This window comes from Typopeltis vanoorti, chromosome 7 (genome assembly GCF_054136105.1).
Source record: "Typopeltis vanoorti isolate ZY-2024b chromosome 7, IOZ_Tvanoo_1.0, whole genome shotgun sequence".
Taxonomy (NCBI): Eukaryota; Metazoa; Arthropoda; class Arachnida; order Uropygi; family Thelyphonidae; genus Typopeltis; species Typopeltis vanoorti.
Genome location: NC_143555.1, coordinates 113,151,404 through 113,166,388, shown reverse-complemented (window position 1 = coordinate 113,166,388; position 14,985 = coordinate 113,151,404).

The following is a 14,985-nucleotide window of genomic DNA, read 5'->3' as shown; positions in this document are numbered from 1 at the left end:
TTCTTTTTAATTCAGAGGATCAAAACATCAATTCCACTGAGTTGCACCGGCCCTCGTTTGCTACGGGTACTTAAACAAAATCACGAAACCACCGCGATCTGTTATCTTCCTCAGATAAGCTCTGTAAAAGCTTTGGGGAGGAAAGCAGAAATTCCACCCAAACAAACAAGTATATCAAAAAGAATATACTCAGTAACTTGTATACTGAATTTCTGTAGAGAGGTAAAATATCGGTATTAAATACACAATCTATAAAAAATATTGAAAGAAAAACACAAAAGACAAAATATGGAAAAATTATGTATATTAATATAAAATCATTCCATTATTATTATTATTATTATTATTATTATTATTATTATTATTGCTATTGAACTGTGTGTTGTATTACTACATTGTACAGTGAATTGTACGCACATCCGTGTCAATGTATATGTAAATACAATGGATACATATTTAATTGGTTAAAAATGTATAATTATAATTATAATAAATAATAATAAGCTAATGCCTTTTTATTCTCGTATAGGGAGTAAGGGAGGCCTTTAAACCCTATCTAGTGGTGGAGACTGGGTGGGTAGTTCAGTCTCCACGGTTGCCAATCAGAGATAGTTGGCCCATGTCTATCACTAATTATACGCAGCCACCGACAAACAGACCAGCAAACAAGTGCTGCCATCTCTTGGTACCTAACCCTAACAGGATATGTTATTGTCTGAAATAATATGAGTTCTACGGTCGATTGTCTTAAGTTTACTGGATGAAAAACCCGAGTTTCTGGAGGGAAAAACCCACTTGCCCGTGCCAGAGATCAACTAACTCGGGAACTGGTCGAAGAATGGCTTAGAAAAAGTTCCTCCAGCCGGCGACTAGATTCGAACTCTAAGTCTAACTTAGTGCGGCCAAGCGCAGATGATGCAAGCCCCACTTCCACTTAGTATATTTTATTAAAACGATAACAAGTAAATACATAGTAGTAAAATATTTACATCATAAATATATATATATTCATACAGATTACATTCAGGTTTAACTCTTAATACCTTTGTACTACTGTTATCAGATCAATAACAAATAAATACATAGTAGTAAAAATAAACACATCATAAGTAGATATATATACATCATATATATACATTTGTTTCAACCTACTTAGGGGTACTGTATTAGTATTTGTTACAAATAATTCATTTTGTGAATTTACTTCTCATAGTCTTTAACAGGGATTAGTTACATGACATTTCAATTAGTTGCATTTAGGTTTAACTGTTAATACTTTTGTATTACTGTTATTAACAATTTTAATTGTTAGCAATTTTACCACACCATTATTTGATTACATATTTCGAGTCCTTAAAGTTCACTTAGCATTCCTGATAACTGATGCCTTGTCCCTCTCCCACATACCAGAAGAAAGACTACATAGATACATAATTGTGAATGTTTTTCCTGTTCAGCTATCCGAAGGTTAGCATTAGCTAATTTCATGCAAGTGAATTCCCAAGGACTCCCATTCCTCTGCGTTCATCCTTTTCAATTGGATAGAATTCCTCATGACATCTTGCAAGTATCTATTGAATTTTGTTTGGATGGTTTCACCGTCTGTTCTGTCATACATATGGTCACACCTGTATGTTCAGGTAGTACATTGTTGATAATTACGATTGTTTGTACTCTGCTTAACTTTTTCTCATTTAGCCAAAATATTAGATTTTCATTAATTATTTGATTCTGTGGCATTCATTGTTTCACAAGACTCCAGATTTCTTCTGCTATTTTACAATAAATCATCGTGTGATAAAGTGTTTCTGGCTCTTTACAGAATTGACAGGTTGCAAGACCATCTAGTGGTATTCCCTTTGCTACAACCCACAATTTGGTTGGCAAACATGGATGATGAACTTTAAAGAAAAAAGTTTTGTAGAACAGATTTATTGGAAGACGAAATATATTGTTTAACACTGAAGTTAGTTTGATCTCCCCTCTTTTTTGTTACTCGATACTGTGGTATTGGAAAAATGGTTCTAGTTAGCTTTGCATATATTGCTGTTGTTTTCGTATATAGTAATTTCTCAATGCCGTAATTTTTTTCTATAAACTGATATCCTTCAGCCATTTTGGTGAACATTCTGGGTGGTCTCTTTTTGATCGAAGGAAGAGAGCTGATGACCTCGTCAGGGAGGCACTTTTGTAGAAAAGCAATTGCATATCCATGGTATGATTTGTTATGTGCTTTTGCTGCAGTTATGGCTCTGATAATCAAGGTCTTTAGCTGTATGTTAACTAGGCCGAGATCTTCAGCTTCTGTTTCGTGAAAAAGTGTTGTACGGCGCATTGGTTCATATTGTGAACCCCCATATTTATGTTGCAAAGAGCCTGCGAATTTTATCTGCCCACTGTCCATGGTATGGAATGTTATGTATTTTGTACCACAGTCTGGAGGCTAAGTACATATTGCAAGGATTTGCAATATGTACTTAGTTAGGATTAGCTTTGCTTCTCATGGAAAGGTGTCTATTTCGCATATTATTAATTGTTTTAAATATGGCTTCATACAACTCTTTCCATTGATCTACATATGTATCTATACTTCCAATTTGTATTCCTAATACTGTCAAATAGTTTTTTCTGAACATTCCAGCCAGTAGTTTTGGTTCCTTCTTTCAGTCACCAACCACCAAACAGCAGGACTTCGCCACGTTCGCCCTAAGAGATGAAGCCTTTGCAAAGGAGTCCAATATTTTTATTGTTAAAAAAATGTCAAAATTGCTAGCTTATGCCGTCGGCATAAGCTAGCAATTTTGCTTCGCTTTCTCCATGAATATTTGTTCCTTGAATTTGTTCTTATTGCTCTGATTAGTGATTCGATTGCTAATACAAAGAGGGCCATAGAGAGAGAGAGAGGGGTCCCCTTGTCGTACGAAATAATTGATTTGGACAGGTGCGGAGAGTTTTTTATTTATGAATATACGACTTTGTGCATTTTCATAAAATATTTTTAACCAGTTCCTAAAGTTTGCTCCAAATCCTAATACTTTTGCTATTTCAAAGATGTATTCATGAATCACTGTGTCAAAAGCTCTTTCGATGTCTAAACTTAGTAATATGCATGGTCTGTTGGTGAATTGATAGTATTCGTATATACATCTAAGATGTGTTATGGTATCTGTTATATTTCTTCCTTTAACTGCACATGCTTCATTAGGCGATACAAGTTTCTGTAGACATCTCTGTATTCTGTTTGTGAGGATTTTTGAGATTATTTTATACTCAGTGTTTAACAATGTTATACCTCTCCATTTTTTTATATGCTTCAGTTTTTCTGGATCGGAAACTTTTGGTATTAATAGGGTGTATCCACCGTTGAAGTTTTCTGGTTTTGCCTGTGTTTCTAACATTTGTTTAATCATTCTCATAAACAAGTTTTCAAACTTTTGAAAGTATCTTTTGTAGAATTCGCCAGTTAAACCATCTGCTCCGAGAGATGTTCCTTTCGGGAGATGTTTTATTGTATTTTTGCATTCCGACATTGTAATGGGGGCATCAATCTCTTCAGCCTCCGTTTTAGTTATCTTGGGTCGAAATGACACGAATTTATTTCGTTCAGTGGTATCACTCTCTTTTCCTGTGAATAGAGCTGTAAAATGTTTGTAAGAAACCTTCAGTAAGTCTGCATCTTCTTGCAATGTTTCCCCTTCATAATGCAGACCCTTTATCCTTCTTCTTTCGTTGCTGTCTCTTTCAAATAGCCAGGCAGTGGATGTTTTGCCTTCATCATTTTCTACAACTTTTAAACGCGCTCGTAACCATGCGCCTTCTATTTCCTTGTATTCTACTTCTTTTATTTTATTTTTAATTGATTTATTTCTGCTTTTACTTGTCTGTTTGTTCTGTCTGAGTAGTATAATCTAGATATCTTTTTAAGATCTACTTCCTGTTCTCTCTTTTGCTGATTCTTTATTTTACTTCCTATTCGGATAGCTGCCATTTTGATGTTTAATTTAAATATTTCCCAAGCACTAATTGCGTTTTCATATTTTTCAGTTTCTACTATTATATTTTCTACTTCCGTATTAAATTCACTTTCCTCTGATAGCTTTTCATTGAATTTCCATAATGGAAAGTTCCGATTAATAAATGTTTTTAGTTTTTCTTTTTGCGAATACTGAAGTTTAGAATCTACTATATAGTGATCACTGAATACAACTGGAGTATGTTTAACATTCTTTACGGTTATTCCTCGATAAGTTGGAAGGTAAATTCTGTCTATTCTAGATGCATTGCCCGGAGCGAAGTGGGTGAATTCTTTTTTCAGCGATATAAAAACCTGAAACCATCAGTAAGTCCACAATCTTTAAAGATGTTAGTGTATTCCTTATGTGGTGTTTCAGTTATTTTCTCTTGGTCTTTTAACTTATTTTCTATAAAATTCATGTCGCCTGCAACTATGGCAATGTTTTTTTTTTTTGCAATAGATGATGTTTCAATTGTTTCCAAAATATTTTTTTTCTGCAGGTTTTGTTGGTCCATATACATTAATAAATGTGCATACTTTGTTTTCTACTACTATATCTGTTTCTAAAACTTTATGCCTTATGGGTACCTCATGAGAAAGTAACCGAATATCTGGGGTGCGTTTTATTAGGGTTATCAGTCCACCACTATTACTATTACTTGCAAATTCGTGGGTTAAGATATAATGGGCAGTTATTCTTTTTTCAAAATTTTGAATGGGTTCTATAGAGCATATTTTTATTTCTTTTAGCATTATAATATCTGGAAAGGATTTAAATATTTGGTTTACTAATAAATTTTGAGTATCTTTATGCTTTAGACCATTACAATTTAGGCTCATCACTTTCATGCTATGTGTTGTTTATATTATTATTTGTACAGATTTCTTTTTTCTTATTTACTTTTTTTTTTATTTCCTGTTCTTGTGATATTTGGAGTGACTTTTATTTTCATCCTTCTCTGTTTTGGGTTACAAGGGCCACTCGTTTCCACTGGGGATATATTATTTACTTCTCTTTGCATTTCAATGATACCAGTGGTTTCCGGAACACCCTTTGTTTCTTCATTTTTCTCAATTTGACTTATTTCCATTTCCTTTTCCTGTTCAAATTCTGTCTCCACAAGTTATGCATTTTGTGTTTTGTTTTTTAACACTTTCGTATTTTTTCTCAGTTTTCTCAATGTCTTGTTCAGATTCTGTTTTCACTTCCACTGAGCTACACAGGCCTACCATATAATTATATTTATAAATAATTAAGTACCCTGCATTTTGTACCGAATCTTTGTACTGTATAGAAAACATGTCCCATTGTATATACAATATATGTAAATGTTCTGTATGAAAACAGACTGTCATTGTCAAAAAATTATTATTATTATTATTATTATTATTAATACATGAGAGGCTGGGAAACCTACAATAGTTACTATAGGTAAAAAAAAAAAAATCACAGTCTAGTCAGGATTCGAACCTGGAATCTTTTGATTATTCATATAAAAATTTGCCTTGTCTTCTGGAACTTGTTTCATAATTTTAGAGAGATAGTCTGTTCACTGCATATGTATATCCATGATCATGTACTTATCTCTTTTCAACCGCCTAAATTGCATCTGGTTTCATCAGAAGTTAGAAAATGTGAAAATAAAAAGGGAGAAGTCTGAGCTGTAGTAAACATTTAGGCACTTCCGAAACATACTACTTAATGCTTTTGGTTTTAAATTTCGCAATATCATCATGACGTCATCACGTTCAAAAATCAAAAATAGTAAATCCTAATAACAAAAAGAAAAACTGTCCATATTTCTAATGCATGTTTATTTGTTTTGCTTCTGGAATGAAACGATTCACAACTGCAAATAACACCATGAAGAAAATTATGGCCATTCTCAGAACAATTAAAGACGGAAACTTGAACTTACGTGAAATAAAATTATTAATTGTAAAATTTTCGCCTAAGTATTATAGGCGTCTTCAGTACAAAAACCAATGCAACCAAAAACAATATTAGAATAAAAATAATAAATAAATTTATTTGACATAAGTTTCTTCTAGTAATTCTTCTTTGATTCTTCTGGTAATGTCAGCTTATGGACTAGCATTCTGTTCATATCTGATGGAATATAGCAAAATTTCACACATAAATGCATGCTTCTGTTCAACCCAAACAAAATATATACAGTTTATCCTTGTATATATAATGTAAATATCACTGCAGAAATTATGGGAAAAAGAACACACATTCAGAGCCGACGCTAGGGTCTTTGTCGCCCGCATGCAATGTCTATCTAAGCGCCTCTGTAATGATCCGGGCATGTGTGGTTCTTTTACGATAATAAAAATTTAAATTATTTGAAATTTCTTAAATAATGACAGAACAGCCACACGTTGGTTCGCTAAATGTAACGAACTGGAGGTGTTGACTAGGCAGGATAATCGTTAAAAACCCGAATATTCAAATGATTCTCAAAAGTTAAAGCAAATTTTGATAAAGCCACTTCACTTTAATCGTTGAATATAATGATACAAGGGTTATAGCCTTCTAACCGATCCGAATCGCTAACAAAATTAAAATGAATTTTAATTAAAGTTAAAATTTATTTGAACTAAAGTTTAAAAAATTCTTGCATTTTACAAGTTACTAAATTCTTAGTAACTTATAAAAAATGTTTAATAATTTTTATAAGTGGAACTATCTTTGAGGAAAATAAAAGAAACTCAAGATAGATGAGAAAATAAGAAAAGAATTCAGAAATAATTAGAATATTTAACATAAGTATTCAAAAAATAACATCTGTACAGAATAACAGAAAATAAATTAAATTACATAAATATACTTGCATTTTTTTTTTAATTAAAATTTTAGGGTTTTTGATTTCATATTCATAAAATTAGAAATAATGGTCTTAACGTCTAATTCTGCACATATATCATTTTCAATAGCTATTAATGTCAAACTAACAAGCCTTTTTTGTGACATACTTGTTCTTTAGTAGGTTTTAATCAATTTCAACTTGGAAAAGGAACGTTCACCGCTCGCTACACTAACAGGTAAAATTAATAGTATTCTTAAAGCAATTGAAAAGTTAGGGAAAGATAAATTATTGGACACAATAAAATTAAGAATATAGAAAGGGTTTTGAATATTTAAATTATCCTTCCGAAAAATATCCCGGAAAGCACATAACTCGTCATATAGTTCTATTGCATTTACGTCTTTATTGTCGCCGTCCTACAAGAGAATCTCTAAATCGTCACAATATTTTCGTAAATATTCGTTATTAATTTGTAGTAATCCATACAAGAAATTGAAATTATCATATGTCTTTAGTTGTTCAAAACGTTCTATTAACGAACACATTGCAACGTCTAGAAGTGTATAAAACACATTCACTCTAAATTTATCTTCTGGTGATTGTGGCGTTTCGTCATGATGCTCGTAGTCAAATTGTCGTGTCTTCTTTCGTCGTCGGACTTCCGTACCAGTTTTAAATTCTTGTTCTCCGTCCACTTCTTCACTCAGTTCTTTTGCCGTTTTAGAACTTCTTTAAAATTTGTGTCTGATCGATACTCTTGTAAGAATATTTTTAAGTTTTCGATAGATTCTAAAGCAAGTGTAATGTTCTTTTTTAAATAACGACACCTTTTTTTAAATAACGAAACCTGTGGTGCGTTCATAATTAGAAGAAACACACGTATAAGCCACAGTGAAAATTATTTAATTCTAAATATTAAATAATAATTTAATATTTAATATTTAATAACAATTAAATAATTTTCACTGTGGTTTATACGTGTGTTTCTTCTAATTAAAGTGTAATGTTCATATTTTTGTCTTGAAGCATTTTACTCACAGGGTTTATTCTGTTAAGTAAATCATGCCCAGTTATAAGAGAGCAAATAAATTTGTAGTCCTCCTTTATTTTAGCACATAATGTTTGTGCTTCATGCTGAGTTTCTTTATTAAAATTTTCATTATTTAAAATTTCAAAAAGTGCATCGTAAATTTCTCGTAACTGATATCGTAGAGGGCGGATTGCATTAATTTTACTTTCCCATCGCGTTTCTGATGGCTGTTTCAATGTTAATTTTTTTACGAACTTTAAAAGGATTGCCCAACGTTTGTAAGAGAATGAAAAGAAATTGTATATTTCTTGAATAATTGCAAAGAAACTAATTGTATCTGCATTTACTTTGGCTGCATCGTTAATGATTAAATTTAGAGTATGAGCAGCACATGGCACGTAAAAAGCTCGAGGATTTTTGTTTAAAAGCAAATTTTGGAGCCCATATTTTTTTCCCTTTCATATTTGCCCCATTTTCATACCCTTGACCTCGCATGTCTTCAATGGGAATGTTCCATTTTTCCAGTTATTCCATTATTGTTGCAAATAAACCACGTCCTGTGGAATCTGATATATCTGCAAAACCTAAAAAGTTTTCCCTGATCTTGACAATTCCATTGTCACAGGAAACAAAGCGAATAATAATGGTCATTTGTTCCGTTTTACTTACATCAGGTGTGCAGTCTAAAATTATGGAATAATATTTAGATTTTCGAATTGATAATAAAATTGTATCCCTGATTGCGTTACTTAAAGTTTCCAATATTTCATTTTGTCTGTCTTTACTCAAATAGTGTACTGTATTGTTTCATTGTAGGCACCTTTCAACATGATTTCCCATAACGGGATGAAACTTCACAATATAATTTATCAGATGATCCGCGAAAAGCTAAATTTTGGCTGCCAAGGAATTTTATAATTTCAATCAAGCGTTCTAAAACACTCGTCCAATGTTTCTTTTCCATTGAGTCTGGCAATCAATAGTAGTTTTGTTTTTTAAATTTTTATCACCTTCCTTACATTTTAATAAATTTTTCATGTGAGTTAAACTAGTCCCATGTCTATCCAAAGTTGTACTTACATTTCTCCAATCGTTATAACCTTCTACAAGACTACTTGATTCGGTAGGTGCGATAGGTTTGCAACAAAAGCAAAAAACATAATTTAAAGTTTCGGAATAAATGAACCATGTTCTTGGCACGAGCTCACCGTTTTCCATTTTTCTATTATAATACGTGTCGCCAAATTTATGACCATATGTATCTCTGGGATATATTACATTTTTCTTTTGAACAGGCCCCATTTCAATTAAAACAACTCGTAATTTTTCATCAGTATTTCGCCATTCACCTGGATCTTCTAAATTTACAGAGACTAACAATGTATTAGTTTCGTGGTCAACTACAACTAAATCTTCTCCTAACTGTTTTTCACTTAAATCATGCGTCTTGTTATCTTGTTCAAAGTTGCAATAGTACTTTCATGAAACTGGATGATGTGCACGGTTCTTCAACTCTGATTGCTGATGTATCGAGTTGGTTACAATCTGCATCAGAATATTTTAATATTTTAACAAATTTATTAAGAGCCCCAGTTTGTTTCTTAACATCTGCTTCTTTCGCAGCATGACGTTTACGATTTTGTGCGCCGGATAACTTTTTTTAATTTTTGATTCCATTTCTATTTTATACCCACAAGATATTATTACACAACACGACACAGAGACGAAATAATAGTCCGCACTGCGCTACTGTCAGTAGCCTACTGAGATAGTAGCGTACCATATGACTGGTTAACTAGCAACAAATGTTTTGTACGAAAATTCGTTTCTGCACATAAAAACCGTTCACCATTTCACTTTAGATAGACTGCAGTAGACACAACATTCTGTAGGCAAGCATTTAGCCTGCTCTCGCTGCACAATTGTTTGCACACATTGTTTGAATCTACTTAGTTTCACGTATGAATTGTTTGGAATTCATGTATACCAACTTCATTCTAAGATTTCATATTAATAATATTGTCGAAAGTCGTATGTTACCCTCTGGAAATGACGTTCACATCCATAGCTCTAAGCTGCTCGAAGTCCGTTATCAGTTCGATTCCAGTTGCTTACTTAGAGGAATTTTCCCTAAGCCTTTCTTTGATTGGTTCCCGAGTTAGTCGATCTCTGGCTAGTCGATCATAGACAAGTAGAGTTTTTTTTTCCTTGCAACTCAAGAAAATTGATCACAGAACTCACATTGTTTCTGATAATAATATATTATTTTACAATTGAGGACTATCAGATGCCTGGATATTGTGCCATACTCTCGTGTTCGAGTGGCGATTAAAATCACTAATAGCCTTGGGATCGACTCTCTGTGGGGCTACCAATGGACATTGTGTATCATCCAGACTAAAAGTTAATTAGGGCTAAAAGGCCTCGCCTACTCCCTTTGCTGAATAAAATATCTTCCAACGTTAGGGCTAAATGGCCTCGCTTACTTCTTTTATGGATAGAATGTGTTATTGACTTTTATTTATTTTACAATATGGATGTATTCCTTCTATATAAAACCGTTTTTCCTGAATGAGAATATAATTGCTCATTTGCCCATATATACATACGAATTCAGTAGCAACCTGATGGTTTAATTTTTTTTTTTTTTTGGAAGGGGGCGAGTTGAGTAGACGATTTGAGAATACACACTACGCATCGCATACGACCTATGACTGAGCATCTGCAATAATCGCTAATTCGTAAGTAGTATGGAAATAGAAGGCACGACACAACATAAATTTAAAAAAATAATAATTGAATTTGATTAATTAGGAAAGGAAGTTTGAAAAATTTTCCAAATGTGGAAGTTCCTTTTCCTTTGTGGAAGTTCCCCCTAAGCCCCACCTTCTGGGTCTGCCACTGCAGGAACTGTCTACATGGATTTCTCTGACCATTGCACAATAATATCTTCCACTCTTCGTTTGCCTTTTTTTATCCTTCGTTTGAAAAAAAAAAATTAATGTACCTTCACCAGAAACTGCAAAAATTAAGTGCTATGTTTCCAAAATTTGAAATTTCGTTCTATCCTTTAAAAAGTCTTAGAAGCTATCCGTCATGTGGGCACCATGAAGATCGTAAAATATGAGAAAAAATCGTACTGGATTAAAACCTTAGAAAGTAACATTGCTGCCATTGAATGATCATTCCATAAACTGTTCGTAGTTGTTGTTGCTACAAATATTCAGCAAGATATATTCTGTCTTTCTGCATAATACTGTTCAACAGAATAATGTTACATATCATGCGGTATTGATTTTCACATCGTTGTTGTGTATTGCTTATAGCTGTCTAAGGCAATATTCTCCTTTGAGGCTCAATTGTTCTCTGAACTGAGACAATTTTAGACAAAATACAGTTTTCATCCTTGCTAGAGAGCGTGACTCACCAGCTATTATGACACAGTAAAGGTGTTAATATTACCATAATTATTTATTACATTTAATTACCGATATGAGTAAATGGCTTAGGATTTCTTTTTAAACGAACAGAAATGTTTTTAAATTTATTTATTTATGTAAATTTTTTTCACTTCATTGTTGCAATTTCCTTTCCGATAATTTTTTAGGAAAATTTTCATAGATCTTCCTACGAGAAAGATATATATTTTTCTTCAAGGGTTCCGAGTCTTAAACTATTTAAGAAACGATGGTCTAACTCAGTGTATCTCAAAGTGTGGTACACGTACCCCCGGGGGGTACTGAAAGGTCTTCAGGGAGTACGTGACAATTTTCGGCTAGGCATCATTAGCGCATTGAATCATTATATTTCTCAAAAATAGTGCAATTGGAGACAACTGAGATAAAAACGGCACTAACATGAATCACATCTCCTTTCCAACAGAAACTGCTGTATAGACTCAAGCAAAACCTTATGTTGCCGGTGCAACATATGGTTTTGCTTGACACTACTCCGTCGTGAACGTGTTAAAACTAAGAAATATATACCAATATAGTGAATGTGTTTCAGATATTATAAAATTCGGTTGAAGAGAATTAGCATTTCAACTCAAACTCCATATGCGCTTACATATAAATTCAAATAAAATAGACATTTACAATGAAATATACTTCGTTTATTTATTATTTGATGAGGGGGTACTTAGTAATAATGAAAATATTTATTTGATAAGGGGGGCGTACTTGGTAATAATGAAAATTTAAGAAGCGGTACGCGGATATCAGAAGTTTGAGAAACACTGGTCTAACTAAACTTACGAAATCGTGGGATTTGTGGAAATACCGAATGGTAGCATAGACGGACTAACTGAGCTGATATTCCGACGATCGGCAACCATGACAATTTTCAGATGATCAGCTTAGTCAGAGATCTGCAAGTTGTCCAACTGTATCATGCAGACTGCATGATACGGTATGCAAAAGAATATGCAGGTAGATTATTATGTCACAACACGAATACTAGGAGGAGTATCAGAAACAAAAGAGTAGAATTTGTTGCCTTAGTCAATATGTTGTGACCTCAGATTGTAGGCATTAGTGAGACCTAGCTATTAGAATCAGACATGCTAACTGGTATCAAGTGTAAAGGGTACACTATTTTTAGGAAGGATTAGAGAGGGTATGAGAGGAGGGGGGGGAGTGTGCTGCTAATGATATTGGATGACTTGAATCCAGTTGACGTTGAGACCTATGATTATAGTACTCATGAGGCAGTGAGTTTGAAGCCATCTGGTGTAAGGTGGAACTAACGAGATCAATTACATAGTGTGGTGATGTTACAGACTTGGTGGATCGGTTGCTACTGATGCAAGAAATTCATCACCAAATAGAAAAGATGAGCACGAAATGGTCTCATGAGATTCTACTGCTACCAAATATTCATTGGGTAGCAGTAGCATCTCATGAGAAGAATGAAAATGTATTTATTGATCTGTTGCGAGACAACTTCCTCAAGCAGCATGTGACAGAAGGAACTCGAGGTCAAAGAGTGTTAGATTTGATTATAGTGTCAGAGGGCGTTTCAGGTAAAGACGTAACTATTCTGCCTCCAGTTGGTGACAGTGATCATGCGGTACTCACTTGGGAAGTGACTAAGTTTATGAATGTTCCATTCGGAAAAGGTTACATGCTGAACTACAAAGCAGGAAATTATGACTAACTGAGGAGTATACTGAGTTCAGTGGAATGGGATCGGTTGCTGGATGGAAAGAATATCCACAGTACATGGAAAGCATTTAAAACAATACTTAAATGATGCGATATCAGAATGTGTCCCGAGAATTCTAAAAATAAATAGAGTAGGAGTCAAATGAATATGTAATCTTATTAAGCAAGAGATTCGTAAGAAAAGGACGATGTGGAAGGAATATCGTTTGCATAAGGATGACGTCCGTTATGAAAGTTATAAGCAGCAGGCTAGAATAGTCACAGCAAATAGAATAGTCACTGATTATGAAAAGAAACTGGCTCTGCGTGCTAATGACAACCCATATGAATTCTATCGATATGCTGCAAGTAAAAGAAAGAATGAATATGAAAGAATAATTCTTCTAAATGCAGATTGCGTGAAGGTTACAGATGCAGAAGAGGTTGTTCAACTAATGAGTGCCCATTTTGTTAAAAACTATCAACCTGGTGTACTCAACATTGCGCTGACTGTTACCTATTCGCTGGATGAAGAAATGCAGGTGTATGAGGATAAGGTATTATAGCTGTTGCACAAATTGAATAAGAATTCAGCAATAGGGACTGATGGGATATCAGCACGTGTGCTAAAAGAATCTTTTGCTGAACTGGCTATTTACCTTTGACCAGACCGTTTAATATGAGTCTCAGAACAGGGAAGATTCCGCAGGAATGTAAGGAATGTATGGTAATTCCATTGTACAAGAATGGTGCAAAGACCGATGTATCCAACTATCGACCAATTAGTATCCCAGGAGTGATGGTAAAGATTTTGGAAAAATTTATTAGAGCTCGCATTCAGAAATGGGTTGACAGAAAATCTCTACTTTGCAATGAACTACATGGGTTTACTAAGGGATGGTAATGCTTTAGCAACTTGCTTACATTCTATAAGAATGTTACCATTGAACTAGACAAGGGGAATGGATACCCCATGATACGTTTGGATTTTGCTAAGGCTTTTGACAGAATACAGCATGGTAAATTGTTGCATAAATTGAAGAATATGGGTTTGGATTATATAATATTAGCGTGGATAAGAGGATGGCTTACTAACAGATATCAAAAAGTGGTATTGGGGTTGTGAATCTGCAAGATTCAAGGTAACCAGATGTGTACCACAAGGATCAGTACTTGGTCCACTGTTATTCAATCTGTCGTTAATGATATTGGGAAGTATTTGATAAGTGACATATTGCTATTTGCTGATGATGCAAAAATAGGTATGGTAATCAAGAATGCTGCTGATATGCAATACTTGCTGAATGATTTGAATAGGCTGGAATTGTGGGCATGAAAAAATGGGTGTAAGTTTAATGTCAGTAAATGTAAAGTCATTCACTTTGGTGTGATTAGATATCCAATGTCGTATTATATTGTTGGGATTATGCTTGAAGAAACTGATGAGGGTAGGGATCTTGGAGTGTTCATAGATAGGAAGTTGAAGTTCAGAGGCAATGTAGCAAAGATTGCAAATACAACTCAAAAGATAATTGCAATGCTGACATGAACGTTCATATGTGAATATAAGTATGTCATTTTGCCTATTTACGAGGCCTTGATAAGACCCCACTTGGACTATTGTGCGCAGGTATATTGTGCCTTCTGGTTTCCGTTGTTATTGTGACAGATTGAGAATTTGTAGACTAAAGACACTAGCATACAGGAGAAAGAGGGTTGACATGATTGATACTTACAAACTTCTGAAAGGATCATACAGGATTTCAATTGATGGAATTTTTCAATTTATGGGGGGAAAGGACAAGAGGGTAGCTTTGAACCTGAGAATGAATGCCGCTAATAAGAGGTGAAGGCTAGATTTTTCTCTCATTGGGTGGTGCGTGATTGGAATCGATTGCCATTGGATGTGGTATGTGCAAGCAGTGTGAATGAATTCAAGAGTAAGTATGATAGTTGGTTCGTGTAGTATGTGGCCTCCCTCGA